This window comes from Rhinoderma darwinii, chromosome 9 (genome assembly GCF_050947455.1).
Source record: "Rhinoderma darwinii isolate aRhiDar2 chromosome 9, aRhiDar2.hap1, whole genome shotgun sequence".
In the NCBI taxonomy this organism is placed as follows: domain Eukaryota; kingdom Metazoa; phylum Chordata; class Amphibia; order Anura; family Rhinodermatidae; genus Rhinoderma; species Rhinoderma darwinii.
Window position 1 is genome coordinate 68489327 of NC_134695.1, and position 15362 is coordinate 68504688.

At 45.0% G+C, this 15362-nt stretch overlaps 1 protein-coding gene across 2 annotated transcripts in view; it reads left to right on the forward strand.

Moving 5' to 3' along the window:
- Positions 1-422: 422 nt before the first annotated feature.
- Positions 423-15362, forward strand: part of TP53I11 (tumor protein p53 inducible protein 11) — a 46970-nt gene continuing 32030 nt past the window's right edge. For both annotated transcript variants that reach the window (XM_075838044.1, XM_075838045.1), the window contains exon 1: positions 423-562. The gene's annotated coding sequence lies outside the window, so the exon portion shown is untranslated. The remainder of the gene's footprint in view (positions 563-15362) is intronic.

Below are 15362 nucleotides of genomic sequence, written 5' to 3' on the forward strand. Positions count from 1 at the left end.
CAGGAAATGTTATTTCGTGCATTTCCCCTTTAACAAAAGGGAGTGATCACCCATCTTTCCTACACCCCTGAACGGAAAATCCTGCTAGTTGTGAAGATACATTAGAGGGACATGAAGCACTGAATAACTGGAAAGTTTTTCCATCCAGAAGCCTGGGAAATCCGAGTGACAACCCCATTGAGCGTGTACTGGCGGCCATATTTGTAGTCACCCAACTTTCCCAGTAACAGAAGTGCAAAATAGAACTTATAATTGGCGGGAGGAGACGGAAGGACTGATTATTCTGCAGTAAGGAAAGTTGTGGAAATGCAGAAACTTTATTTCTATCTGAGCGGAGGATTACGTCTCCGGGACTGTGTGGGCGGGACACGTGCGCTCTGGGCGGTATATTAAGGTAATGAGTGCGCCTCTTTTAGTGATTACGGTACGGTGTGTTGTGTCTCGGAGTGGCGGCTGCAGGAGTCCGGGGAGTCTCGGCGTGAGGAGCAGATGTGTTCCCGGGATAGTGACCTCTGACTGGGACCAGGAAGCGGAGGAGGCGGCGGCACAGGAGCTCGGACAGGTCAGCGGCGGCTCTAGTGCTGTATGCGGGGTAGTGGCTGCACTTCTACGGCTGTGTGTAACTCCTCTGGCTGCTGCACCCGCGTCCTGTGTGTGGCTGAATATTGCACCCCGCTCTCTGACTGGGTTCTGCACCCCTCTATTTGTGTTTGGTGCTCCCATCGTATTTTAGTGGGGTGATGAGCCCCCTGTACTTTATGTGCAGCGCCCTCTCTGTGGGTGCTGCACCCCCTCCCCCCCTCTTCCATCACCTCTCTGTGGGTGCTGCACCCCCCCCCCTCTTCCATCACCTCTCTGTGGGTGCTGCACCCCCTTCCCCCTCTTCCATCACCTCTCTGTGGGTGCTGCACCCCCTTCCCCCTCTTCCATCACCTCTCTGTGGGTGCTGCACCCCACCCCCCTTCTTCCATCACCTCTCTGTGGGTGCTGCACCCCACCCCCCTTCTTCCATCACCTCTCTGTGGGTGCTGCACCCCACCCCCCCTCTTCCATCACCTCTCTGTGGGTGCTGCACCCCCTCCCCCCCTCTTCCACCACCTCTCTGTGGGTGCTGCACCCCACCCCCCCTTCTTCCATCACCTCTGTGGGTGCTGCACTCTCTCCTTGACTACGTATAGCCATATTCTTCCCTTATCTTTACTGTTTGGGTGCTTCGTCCCTTATCCCAATCATTGTCTACATCTGGGTGCCCCGTTCTCATGTTTGTGCGGTTAGGTCTCTGATTTTGTGTAACTATATATACTTTACCCCTTTGCTGGTTGTATCTAGATATGACACGCCTCCTGGTAATTGGGTGTGTAGCTGGGTCTTGAACCTTCTTATTTTTTAGGTATATAGGAATGCTGCACCCCTGTCTATGTAATTGCTTTGGTCACCCATCTCTTTAGCTATGGGTGCTGCACCCCTCTTCCCTCTCAGGCTGGATCCTCACCCCCATCCTTGGCTGACTGCTCTCCCATATTGTCTGTTTTTCATCCAGAGTCTCTATATAAGTTGACTTCTTCTTTGATGCTACAAGACCCTCGTTCATATGATTGTGTTAGTGCGTTCTGATATCGTGCACATGGTGGAAACATTAAGTTTCCCATACAAGACCCTTGATTATGATGTCTAATCAAGGCTAATGGTGGAAATTAATTATGGGATGAATGCATTGTACTGGCATAACCGTGCAGCGTATCCAGCGGTCAACATCAGGCTACCGAGCGCCAGTAGTTGTTGTTGCTTCCCCTTTAAAATGTTGATGACTGATGGATGCAGTTCGTTGTTTGGGTACATAGATGTAGCAGAGCTGATTGTCATTTTAGGATTTGGGGCTGTATCTTTAATCTATGTAAAACAATTGATAACACTTCATGCTTTCAGTTACAAATTGGGCTCTGCTACATCTGTATGTTATTGTGAAGTGGTTAACCCAGTTTAGTCTTTGGTTTTGCAGCAAACATCTGCCAGGGTTAAATCTCCATCCGTTAGGTTCCTATATAAGACCCCAGTAATTACATCTATGGGGGAGTGAGTTCCTGACCTCTTACATCTCCTCAGCCCTCCAGGACTCCTCCGTGTGGGAAAGGCTTTTCTTCCCAATTCTCTCTATTTTCATAGAGCTTCAGTACAGGTCTGCCTGCTTGCTACAAAATCTTCGTTTTAGGGTCTTTCATGGAACCCTCCCCATAGACCTTCATCATAATGTCCACTGAGACCCTCGGGTTATTTCAGGCCGTCCCCAGTGTTTTTATTTTTTTTGTGATTTCTCCCCCCCCCCCCCATACTGAAATATTTACTAAATACTGTATTATGTTTTATTTATTTACCAAATATCCTTCATGTCTAAATATTATAATATACCTGCTCTTCTGCATCCTGGGGAGGTGGGAGCTGGTTAGGACATCACCCAGCTTTTACAGTTTCCTGCACGGTAATTAAGAAATATTTTGAATTAGTCATGTATCACTCCATATCTGCTGCTCTTGAGTCTGAAAAAGCTGTGACAACCAATAGTGCTGCTTTTACATCTCTGAGGGAACCTCATCCAGCTTTTCCAGCTTCCTGCATGGATAGGTAGCATTGTATTGAATTCGGGATGTATCAGTTCGTATTTGCCGTTTTGGTGTCTGGAAAGCTGGGTGATCCTTGAGAGCCGAGATGGTGGCTTAAACTTGATAGAGGGGAATTCAATGATTTTGTTTCTCAAAGGGGAAGTTCTCTTTAATGGCTTCATGTTATTTGGGATATAGGATTCCTTGTCCCTTTTGTGCTTTTTCTCAGGGGGTAACTCAAGAAAATTGTATCCTCGTCTGTTTTTTGCTTTGCATAATCTATACCAAACGGTTGTAATGCTTTCGTTCACTGACAGCCAGCGGGGAAATGGCTCCATATTATAAGAAATTGCTTAAGAGTAAGGACCTATTCTTCAAAGTTCCCTTGGGGCTGTTGTGGCTACGGTCTCATGTTTTCAATTCCGCGAGACCACCTGTGATGCCTGCTACAAGACGCAGTGCCCCTTCCAAATGTACCCGCCACCTCTGTGGGCCACCTGCTGCTAATGAACAGTTAGGACAATCCGTGCCCCCCTGTGATCTAAGAGGGTTGCAATATAAAAAAATGTAAAGCCATTTCCTCTTTCACCCATATTAGCGCTGCGGAGAACCTCATTAATGATTGACAATTAACGCCAATACTTTGATTTAAGACACAACTACAATTACTATAGTTTACCTTTTATGGCCTGGATGTAGCAGAGCTGAAAATGGCTTTTAGCTGTAGATCTACAGTCCTCATACGTTACCTGCAGTCCTATGAAAAAAGTCAAATAACACAACCTAATGTCACAATGAATGCACTTAATGATTGTAGTCTGCGCCAATGACCAATAATGACTCTATGGAGTCCCAGTAAAAGCAGCAACTGACCCACAGACCATCCTGATCTTTCACCTCTGCTATGTTTTAGAGTAGTTGAGTTAGTGAAGATAAGCCACTGCCACCCTCCCTTGGAGAATTGATGCTATCGTGGTGCATGAAAGAGTTAGCAGCGAGCAGAGTGCCAGGTGCAGAATAATATCGCCCCATGCGCTGCTTATATCAGAACGTCTTCAATCCCACAACATCCGCTGCGTTCTGCTATACGACTAATCGGCAGAGCAATGATGTGCACACTTCTAGACATCCCGTCTACTGTGTACAGCAAGCTGAATGAGGGTGAGTGGGATCCGGGGCAAATAGGAGGAGGCACTGATACCGCAGGGCATGAGCTAGAACTGGCAATAGAATGCTGACATGGCTCTGATATAAGACTGAACCCAGAGACCGGGTACAGAACATTAGTGCTGGGTACAGGCGTATACTGTGGTCAGTTAGGAGGGGAATGTTGGCATTAGCAGAGGCTGGCATCAAAAGACCTCTTGAAAATTTAGGAAGTGGCAAAGCAGCATTGATATTTGGAGTGCACCCTCAGAGATTGGCATTGTTGAGACCACATTGGGATTGAAAAACTGGCATTGGATTTCAACCCAGGGGGGCAAAGAAACTTGCATTAGGTTAGACCCGAGGGGGGGGGGGAGCAAGAATTGCCATTGGGTAAAAACCCATAAGTCAGGTCCATCCTTGGAGGAAAACCCAGCAAGAGAGAAGGGCTGAAAATCTAAGAATTTAGGGGGACTGAATGAAAGGCTGGTACTAGGAGAGTACCCTGTAAGATTGTTAAGAAATTGCTGCTTTGAGAGGAGAACCTAGGAAGACTGGCAGTGGATGCTACTAGTTAAGACTGGGGACCCTGTGAATGGGAATGTGGCTACTAGGAGTGAACCCAGGGAGACTTGGATGGAAACATTGTTCCTGGAAATAATAATATTAGGAGAGGACCCTGTAAGAATGGTAAAAATATTGATACCAGGAGGGTAAGGAATCCTGAATACCTTGGAGAACCTGGGGATCGGACCTTGGCATGAGGTAGTGGCTCAAACAGAATGTGGCTAAGAGGTGAGAAACTTGGAATTGAAAGCTTGCACTGGGGAGAACTGGGAATGGAACGCTACTCCTCGCTCGCTGCATCGACACTTCAATGGGGTTTTGTTTGGCTTGAAAATGTCTAATAATTTTTTTGAATGAACAATGATCTATAAATGGATGAGCAGCGCAAATTGTCATTAATCATCCCAGTAACTGGATCCGCATCACTCCTGGGACCCTGCCATGTAAATCTGCATCACGTACTCGGTGGCGGAAGTCTTCACTCGTCTTCTAGCAGCAAACCTTATTCTTGCTTTACACGAAGCTGAAGGTTGTTACTCCAGCCCATTGGAGTCGCAGCTTTGTTTATAGCCATGAGATCGTTCCATTGATGGACCCTGGTAACTGGCAGGCAGGAATTATGAAACCTTGGCACCTTATTGCCAAAGACCACAAAAAAATAGCCGTTCACAGGTACCTACTAGATGTGTGCAACTAAAATACAACACTTATTCAGGATCTATAACCAACCGCATACATGTGAAATGACGACCTGGCCTGATCGTCCAAGTGATTGCTAAATGGAAGTAAATTGTTAGTACATAACGAGTGTAAAACAATAGCCGATTATCTGACAGCAGCAGCTGCAGACTGCCAATAGGGCACGGCTTATAAGACCCAATACCCCTGAGGACACCATGGTAGTTGATAATACTGATAGTTGTGTCCTATCAGCGGTCTGCCAATTAACAATTACTTGGCCCATCCGCATTAATAGCCCTGGTATCTGTTTACTAACTTGTCTAATGAAGTTCTGCAACTTCCTAATCTACTTTGTTGATATTTTTGAAGACATGTGCTTGCAGGCAGTGAATGGAAATACCCCCTCCGATTTGCTTCTAGAGGCTGGCAACCTGTCCTGATCATGTTGAACTAAGGGCCTGTTCACATCAGTGTTTTTGGGTTCTGTTTGGGGTTTCCATTCATTCCCATTCTGATGTTCCATCAGAGCTTTCCGTCATAACGGGGCCCTGAACTGACACAAACGGAAAATGGAGATTTCCGTTTCCATCACCATTGCTTTCAATGGTGATGGAGCTGGTGCCCATGGCTTCAGTTTGTCTCTGTTGTGCATCGGACCTGTCGTTTTGCCAGAAGAAATGGCAGTCGACTACGCCGTTGCTTCCGGCAAAACGACAGGTCCGGTGCACAACAGCGTTTGCTTTCCGTTTAGGGGTTCCGTTGGCGGTTTCTGTCATGGATCCCCGCACAGATTCCGTTTGCATCACCATTGATATCAATGGTGACGGAAACATTGCTAATGGTTTCCGTTTGTCCAAAAACTGGAAACCTGCCAGAACGGTAGCAATCAATAGCTCAGTTGACTGCGCTATTGATATCCATGGTGATGCAAATGGAAGCTGTGGTTTACGTTTGACTTTCCGTTGCGGGGTTCACCCGACGGAAGCCTCAGACGGAACCCCGGAACGTAAAGCCAACGCTGATGTGAAACTATAGGCATCGGAGCCGTCACCATTGAAATCAATGGTGATGTAAACGGAAACCTCCAGTTTCCGTCTTTCAGTTCAGGGTCTCGTTCTGACGGAAAGCTCAGACGGAACGTCACAACAGGACCTCAACGCAGATTTGAACGAAGCCTCATGGAAAGCCGAACAAACTATAGCCTCTGTTTGCATTACCATTGATTTCAATGGCAATCATCCCAGTGACTCGCTGCACACATCACTTGGCGTAGTCAACTACGCTATTGTTTCTGTGGAAAAAAAAAAGGAGATGTTACGGGACGGAAACCAACTGAAACATTACCGTTGTAATCCATGGTAATGCAAACTATGTAGTTGCTGTTCGGCTTTCCAGTTCTCTGAATGAACGGAAACCGCAAGCCAAACTGAGTGCTGATGTGAACGGGGCCTAAGACTTTGATCACTTCTGCGTTGGAGACACGTCAGGAGCCACCATCGTAGGTAGATTCAGTCAGTGGTGTATGGTTTTTGTTTTGTTTTTTCAGCAAAACTGCGGACATCCTGACGGACCCCGTTATTAATGTGGTCCGTGGCCATTGTTGGTGTCCATTGTGTGATGGATCCGTTACCGTTTTGAATTCTCTTTTTGCGCTCCTATGAGGGAACAGAATTTCAATTCGCAATGTAGGTGGGAACTGAGCCTGACAAAGTTGCAGGACTCCCCTCTTGTGTAACAAGTCCTGCACCTGTGTCAGTTCTACATAATCAGACCAGGTTTCTGGCCTCTTGATGCAAACTGGAATATTTCCATCCATTGACAGCAAGCAAAGGTCTTAAATGGTGAGATGCGAAAACACAAATGAGAGAAAACAAATTGCACTACGTAAAGAACCTGTTACCCCCCCCCCCCCACCCCTGCACACCATAAGATAAGTTGACTTCTCCTTCCCTGTCCACATGCTATATACATATATGCTCCTCAGCAATGTGTTTCTTGGCAGGTTGATTCTCAGCCAGTATGGCCCCCGTCTCGGCTCCCTCAACGGTCACCTGAAAGCCAAACTGCCTAATCGTGCAGCTATAGGTGGGTAGGAAAGTTATCCCTGCAAACAGAGGTGGATTTGGCATTCAGGATTAAGGAAAAGCTGGGTGTTCAGTCCCTTGCGCACATAAAAGGCTGCTTTATTGGTTGTCAATCTGCCTTCCTAGCATCGACAATAGAATTTTTAGCAACTTGACAGAAGAGGACGACTCCAGAAATTTACTTGTGATTTTCCGACATAGGGGATATTGCTCTGAAAGCCATTATTGCAGCTTTGGTGGTGTGTAGAGATCTTGCCATGTGACGGCTTTACTCAATATTTGTTGTGTACTGGTTTCTCCACTCACATCTAAAACTGCATACATAATTCTACTGGTTGCCATTGGAAACAGACTGCAGTTAATTTGCTGTCAGTCATGAGATCAGTTTTTAGTTCTGTGTAGCTGCATATGAGCCGCACAATTCTTTGATAAGAACTGTAACTGCAGCTTTGGCTGTGAATACCTTTTTTTTTTTTTTTTTTTTTTTTTTTTTTTTTTAAATTAAGATGGATTGACTCTAATTTTGGTACTGGCGGTAGGACAACTCTTGGGATCTGCGCAGTGTTGTATGTGTTTATTAATGGCAGCACCCTGTATCTCCTGTTTTGCTAGGAAGACATCCAGTCCTGCCCCGAGGTGCAGTGTCAGCCAGGAGCAGTTCTTGTGGGAAAGTCTTTATCAACTGTTTTTTGGAGGTGTTGATCAAGGTTATGCGTACACTCGTAATTTAGGACGTCAGATCCCCGCCACCCCCCCCCCCCCCACTTCACACACGTCATCCGCCAGATGGGGGCAGATAATATACAGACCCGATTGTTTGTTAATGTTGTACTACGGTGTTATTCCTCACACTTGGAAGTGCTTGTTTGTTCATGGGCCAGATTCCTAGTAGCTTTGGGGTGGCGTTTTTGCCTCATATTTCCACCGCAGAAGACGTTACATTGTATTCCTAAGGGAAAAATATGTTCCACAACACAAGCAATAGAGAAGTCTGTCAGTTGCAGAATATTTTTGCCATACGATTACATTGTAAAGCTTTAGGCCGCAGAAATACGAGGCAAGTCCCTCTTGTCCTGCACCCTATATCGGGATCTCCTGGCTCCCCTGCCCCTTAGGAGTCCATTCGCTAAGTGTACGTGCAGCAGTTACCCAGTTGCTTGTAGTTTCTAATCTTTGTGCCCTCACTACTAAAAATCTGCTCTCCTAAGCAGAGCTGCAGTGTAAAGCATAGAGGATGTACAGATATTGGTATGAGTTTTTAACTAGGAAGAGGATCCTGATTGGTGGCCTGTTCTCTGGTTTTGTTCTGAGAGCATCGTTATGTTCTCTCTGTTTGCGTGTTTTTCCCCCAGCTCTGGGATAAACCAGTTACGGTGAGAATTTGAGGGTATGTTCACACTCTTAACAAAAAACGTCTGAAAATCCAGAGTGGTTTTCAAGGGAAAGCACCTCCTGATAAGCAGTTTTCTAATGAAACTAGTGTCTTTTACATGCGTTTTTTGAGCTGTTTTTCTATAGTCAATGAAAAACTGCTCCAAAAATGGCTCAAGAAGGGACATGTGCTTTTTACGTGCCGTTTTTTTGGGAAATGAGGCCTAACAAAATGCCCTGTTGGAACAGAACGCCGCATTTCCCATTTGAAATCAATGCGCAGATGTTGGTAGGCATTCTGCTTCCGATTTTTTTCATTACATTTACAGCCTGAAAAACGTCTGAAAATAGCCCGTGTGAACCTACCCTAAGAGGCATACTAGCAAACTGACGGAAGAACAGCGTTAGTGACGTGTGGGTGGAAAACTTCCAGATTTTGGATGTGTATTGAAAATGACATTTCTCAGGGGGATGGAAGTGCCCCCTGTAATGAATAGCGGTCAGATACAGTCCTTTGCAAAGTCTCTATAAAATATCGTTTGAGGATTTGTAGGATCATACTGGAAGCCTCTCTAGAGGGTTCTGCCGTCTCTAACCGTTAATGGCTCATCTTCTCTGTGCAGTTTAATTACGTTGTCTTTAATTTGTGTTTTTTTTTCTAGTCTTTGAATTTTTCTGTAAAAGTAAATTGAGTCCATATTGGTCTTCAGCCGTTCCTTTTTATATTGGTTTCTGGAAAAGCTGGATGGTGCAGCTCCTACGGGGGTTGTCGTGCAGCTTCTTTTTGGCTCCTGAGTGGTCACTTTGCCTAGTTATAGACTAGTTTGTCTACTGTATTACAGGAAGGGGCTGGACAATCTTGGTTAGATAATTTCCTCAACAATCCGATCACAAATTCCCGGCGATCAGCTATAATCTGGGGGCAAACATGTTCTACTTTCCTGCAGTGCCACCACAGGGGAAATGAAGCATTACACAGTGGGCTGTCATTGTAATAGAAAGATGGGCCGTGTACTCCAAGATGAGAGCCGCTCCTTGTAGTTACACTCTGGGTTATTAAATGAGGGTTTTAATATGTGGACCACTCAACTCAGGATACCCTTATAGGTTTCTAAGCCAGAAAGATTCACACAGAAATGGCTAAACATCATTTTTTCGGGCCTTTTCTGCGCCTAGATTTTAGTTGGAAGTTAATAGGGAAATATTAAACGCGTTATAAATAGTGGTTTTTGGCTCTTTTCTGAAGTTGCTAGTTTAGCTAGGTGACAAAGTGGTTATCACCCAGCTTTCCCAGAAACTGATACGATGAAGGAAGAAGAGAACAAAGTCAATGGGAGGGATACATTTAAAAGCTGGTGCAAAGGACTAGTGGCATTGTTGCCTATGGCAACCAATCCTGATTCTGCTTTCATTTTGCAAAGGTCCTCTGCATAATGAAAGGTGGAATCTGATTGGTTGCTATGGGAAACATACCTCTGCATCAGTTTTATGAGATTTCCCATTGACTTATGTATTGATGATGGGGTTTTCCCATGAGGGACATTTAGGACCTATCCACAGGATAGGTCCTAAATGTCAAATAGCTGCGGGTCCCTTGTCTGGGACCTACAGCTATCTCTAGAACGGGGCCCCCTAAACCCCGCTCCGGCTCTGTGATCACGCTGCCTCCCGGCACTTACTGATTACATGGTCGGGCGTTACAAAAACAGCCTAACTCGCTGAGCTGCGCGATTTCCGTAACTCCCATGGTAGTGTAGGATGCGAGCTACGCTGTTTCTGTAACTATTATTCTGTTCTATTGGTTATGGAAACCGCATAGCTCAGCGGGTTCCGCTGTTTTCCATATCTCCCGACCATGTAATCAGGAAGTGGCTGGGAGGCAGCGTGAGCACAATAAGCTGGAACTGGGTTTAGGGGGTCCCGTTCTAGGGATGGGTGTGGGACCCGCATCTATCTGACACTTGACACAGCCTGTGGATATATCATACATCTCCTTCATGGGAAAACCCCTTTAATGTGTGTGGGGATATCTGGAAAGATTGAGAAGACTGGCTAAAGACAAATCTCTGGTTTTGAAATACTTGGCCAAATATTCTTTAATTTCTGGTTTTAGGATTAGTCCTGTTAGCTGCAGATGTGACCCTAATGCCTCATGCACACAACCGTTGTGACACTCGGGTGGTATTTGACAGCATCAGAGTGGCACCCGATCGTTTTCACAGACTCTTTCACTTTAACAGGTGAATCGGGTCTGTGAAAAATGGTTCGAGTCCCCGATCCGAGAAGAGATCGAACATGTCCTATCAATGACGGGACCCGGACGGCACACTTGGTCGTGTGCATGAGGCGTAAGGCTTGGCAACAGATCCGTGAAAAACTGACTGCACAAGGATGCCTTCCGTGTGCCTTTTTTTTTTTTTGGACGGACTTATAGACTTCAATGGGCCCCACGGTCACTGAACAACTGACAAAAGTAGGACATGCACTACTTCTGACGGAACGGATGAACGGAACTGTCAAAACGGATGTGTGCATGGCCCCATAGAAATGAATGTGTCAGGGTGCTATCAGTTACAATAAGGATAGCACCCTGAAGAAAATAAACTGAAGTGGGCATGAGGCCTCAGGTGTGCCAAATCTGACGTTAAAAAAAAAAAAAAAACTAAATAAAAAATGCAGTTTTTCACGTCCAATTCGCACCTGTTTTGATGGATCCCTCACAGATTTGAGTTTATGGTAACTGTGAAAACGGACAATAATCAGACCTGTCCTATTTTCTTTCCCAGGCCCTTCACATGGTATATTAACTGTGTGAACAGCCTCCTAGAAATACAAGTAGACCAAACTGCCGTCACGCTGACGATTTGTGTTAGTCTGAATAAGCCCTACTTCTGATTATCAGATTTATGTTGTGCGATGGTTATTTAAGCAATTCCCTCATACAGGAATTTTCTGTGGATCCAACATCAATGAGCCTGGATAGGTGTGTCGTTATTCCGTATTCTGGATTACCGCACGGTCATAGAATAATTATGAGCACCTGGTCGATGCATTGTTGGTCGGGTTCTATCGTTTTTCTAGGGAATAAGGCTGGATTCACACGAGCATATTCGGTCCGCAATGGACGGAATGTATTTCGGCTGCAAGTCCCGGACTGAACACACTGCAGGGAGCCGGGCATCATAGTTATGTACGACGCTAGGAGTCCCGGCCTCGCTGCCGGACAACTGTCCTGTACTGTAATCATGTTTTCAGTACGGGACAGTAGTTCCACGGAGAGGCAGGGACTCCTAGCGTCGTACGTAACTATGATGCCCGGCTCCCTGCACTGTGTTCGGTCCGGGACTTCCGGCCGAAATACGTTCCGTCCATTACGGAGGTAACGTGCTCGTGTGAACCCAGCCTAAGAGGCATTTCCTGGATTTCTTCTGCTCTTTGTTTTGAAATTTCAAATTTTGTATTGGATGATCAGATTTTCTGGTTTATCAGATGGCAGATTAAAGGAATTTTCCTGTATATTTCCTAACCAAAGGTTGTCTTTTGCCTTTGTCATGCAGAAAATGTCAGCCTGGTAATCTAAGTTTGTGCACCCGAATGTAGAATGTGAATTTATTTTCGACAGAGAAATTGTTTCTAATTCGCTGCCAGGTGTCACCTACTGGGAGTTAGAATGTCGCTGTACAGCTGGCAAATATTCATGACGTTAGAGCGCAGACATGTCTGCCAGCCAAGCTTTACCGTGACAGATCCTGTCATTGTAACTCATTAAACTCCAAAGAGGAGAGGGCTGGTGAGCGTTGGGGGTGTGTGGTCCCAGCGCCATGTTCACCCTCTTTTGTGATGTCTATGGTGACTGTCATTGTGGTTGCAGCACTTATCAAAAATAATGCCAATGAGCTGCGCAGTTCCCCCTTAGCCACCGATCCGAATCCAGCGCTCATTTTTAGAGGCTATTTTAAAAATGCAAAAAGCAATCAGGCGCGCACCTTAATTAAATTAGGGGCATTTCTGGCCGGCATTGCACCAGAAAATCAAATCTATGCCAGTTAGGAGCTGGATTAATTTGCTTCAATTGACGCCAGTTTTATGGCGTAAATTTATTGAGCCGCTATGGCCCCACCCCTTCTGCTAAGCCCCACCCCTCTTTCTAAGTAGCAGAGGCAGCGCAACACACTTTAGCCCACATTTCAACTTTTCCACTCCAGAAATTTTTCATAATGTTAAATAAATTCCCTTTTATGACCTTGATTTTCAAGATCTCTGCTTGCTGTCGGAACGTTGTTTACGTTCATTAGTCGAAAACCCACCCTGACCTAGTTCTGATCACAGCTGAGGGATTATTACCATGTATGTAGGCCAATGAGCTCCAATCTGGCTCTCCAGCTGTTGCAAAACTACCACTCCCAGCATGCCCTGACTGCCTGTGGCTTCCCGGAATGGTGTAAGTGGTAGTTATACAACGGCTGAAGATCTACGGGTTAGAGATCGAACATGTAAGAAATCCTGTGTGCCAAGCACAGTAGTGACGAACTCCTGCTGTGTGATCAGGACAAGTTTTCAGACTATCAACGTAAACAGCAAGCACAGGTCTTAAATTGGGAATTGAAATACAAAGTGTGTATATATATATATATATTATTTTTTTTTAAAATAAATACTAAAATCTTACAAATGTTTGTTTTTCCCCAAAGGGGGAGAGTTTATGGACCTATGTGTGCTACATATGGTGTATGGCAGTGATATCCAAACTGGTGACACTACAACTCCCAGCATTGACTGCCAGTCTGCTAGAAACGAAATAAATCCTATTCGTGGGTAAAAAGGAAGCTGCTGTGCTAATCTGTGTACCCGCTGCTGGTTGTAGTGCTTTGTGAATCAATGTTGTGAGTTGGTTTCCTGGAAGTGCGGTTTATTTTCTGGTGTATATAAGATACCGTATAGGGGGAGGGGAGGCGTACATGTGACTGACGACCGCAGGTGACCTTATCACGTTACATATAAACACGACGCGTGTACGTTTCATGCACTTTGCAGGTTTATGTGGGATGAAGTGGAGGATGTGGCGATGGGCGTAATATTGGCATTAAAATAAGGCCTAGCTGGAGCCCGCTCTCCTCCTCTAATGAATCTGCTCCTATTCTAGATGGTTACTTACATAGCAGTCCCATGATATAGACCATCCGAGGGCGCACGCTCTTGTACACCAGCCTGTAGCTGCACATTAATGGAATACAGGCTGCCGTAAATGCCAGTCTGCATTCTGCTGACCTGATTATTGAAACATTTTTTGTAGCGAAATAGGATTTCTTAAGTTACCGTAATCCTTTGATCATAATGTTACTGTATGTATATCTAAATTTACACTGCTTATCCTGTATTATACTCCAGAGCTGCACTCACTATTCTGCAGGCTGTTTTTGAACTGTCCAGATTATTGCCAGACACTATCCTAACTGCTTGGCTCCTATAATGCTAGGGGGGGGGGGGCACTTTTTTTTCCTCTTATCAGATTATTGTAGTGTTTGCTCTGGTGAGTTGCATTCTGCTCTTACATCAATCTCTGTGAAAATACAACAGCCACAGGGAATGCTGGATGATTTCCTGAGACCTTCAGAGTTGTGAATGCAGCTCTGGAGTATACTACAGGCTGTAACTCGGGATCAATCGATAGAAGCACATTAGAAATAATCCTTAAATCTATCGTCAGAATCTTTTTGTTTGAGCCATTTCTCCTGAACAAAGGCTGCTGTTTATGGCAGCCTGTACCCTGTTTGAGCTGAATTTATCTTCCCTGGTCGGTTATCAGGTCTCGTCTGCTTGTAAAGGGACTGATTCTAATATGAAGGTGTATTGGGGATTAGCCATGTATGCAATTCTCAGTCATTCAAATGTAGGGCCCCCTAATGGTGAATCGGGGGCTTAATTTGTCAGGTGATCGTTGAGGACATGAGCGGGAAGCCTGCTCAGTTTTTGTGGCTTTTTTTTTTTTTATTTTATTTTTAAGCCACAGGCCTTGTGAACAGCAGATTGGATTAAGTGATGACATTTATTCTCCGTTCTGCACTTTGTCTCATCCATAACAGATGTCCCGGCATGATGGCCATCGCACCGCACAGGAGTTATATGCTGTGGCCCGGGCTGATGTCATTTATCCATTATAATGATATAATATTCAGCTGTGGTAGACGTAACGGGTGTGAATTGGTTGCAGCAAGTCGTCCTCTAAGATCACTGAACAGCGAGGCGCGGGGTAGGCTGCGTCTCAGTTCAGTCTCTTGTACCTAGTGATTTGATTCAAATATCTAATGTCCAAAGACCATTAATTCCACTTCTCTAATCATTGTATGATGAAGTTTTGCCACTTTCTAATCTACTTTGTTTTGAATTCCTTACCATTTGCGAGATCTCTGCTTGCCGACAGTGAACGAGAACATTCTTGTTTTAAATCAAAAGGCTAGGGATTAGTACAGACCTAATAGATTTTACAGCTGAGGTTTACGATGGCTGTTTCCAGACAATCCTCTGAGCATAACAGACTAATACATTTACCTGCACTGATACATTGTAACAAACTATCAGAGAGACCGATTTGTGTTGCTGATAGACTTAAATCACAGATCTAGATTGGATACGATTGCAGCAAATCTTCGCTGTACGATGTATTAGGTTTGTAGGTTTCCAATCTCTGAATGTTCTCATTCACTAACAGCAAGCAGAGATCATAATGGTAAGCCATTGTAACTCAAAGTATGTTGTAAAGTTTTAGAAATTATTTTCTTTTCAGGAGTTAATATGGAAAGTAAAAGAACTTGAAACCTGTACAGACAATTGCATAGGAGGGACTGTGATTAACAGTAGTGGTTGTAGGAGGGTCACAGATTTGAGAAGAGGAACCCTAGAGTTGGGACGTGCAGTT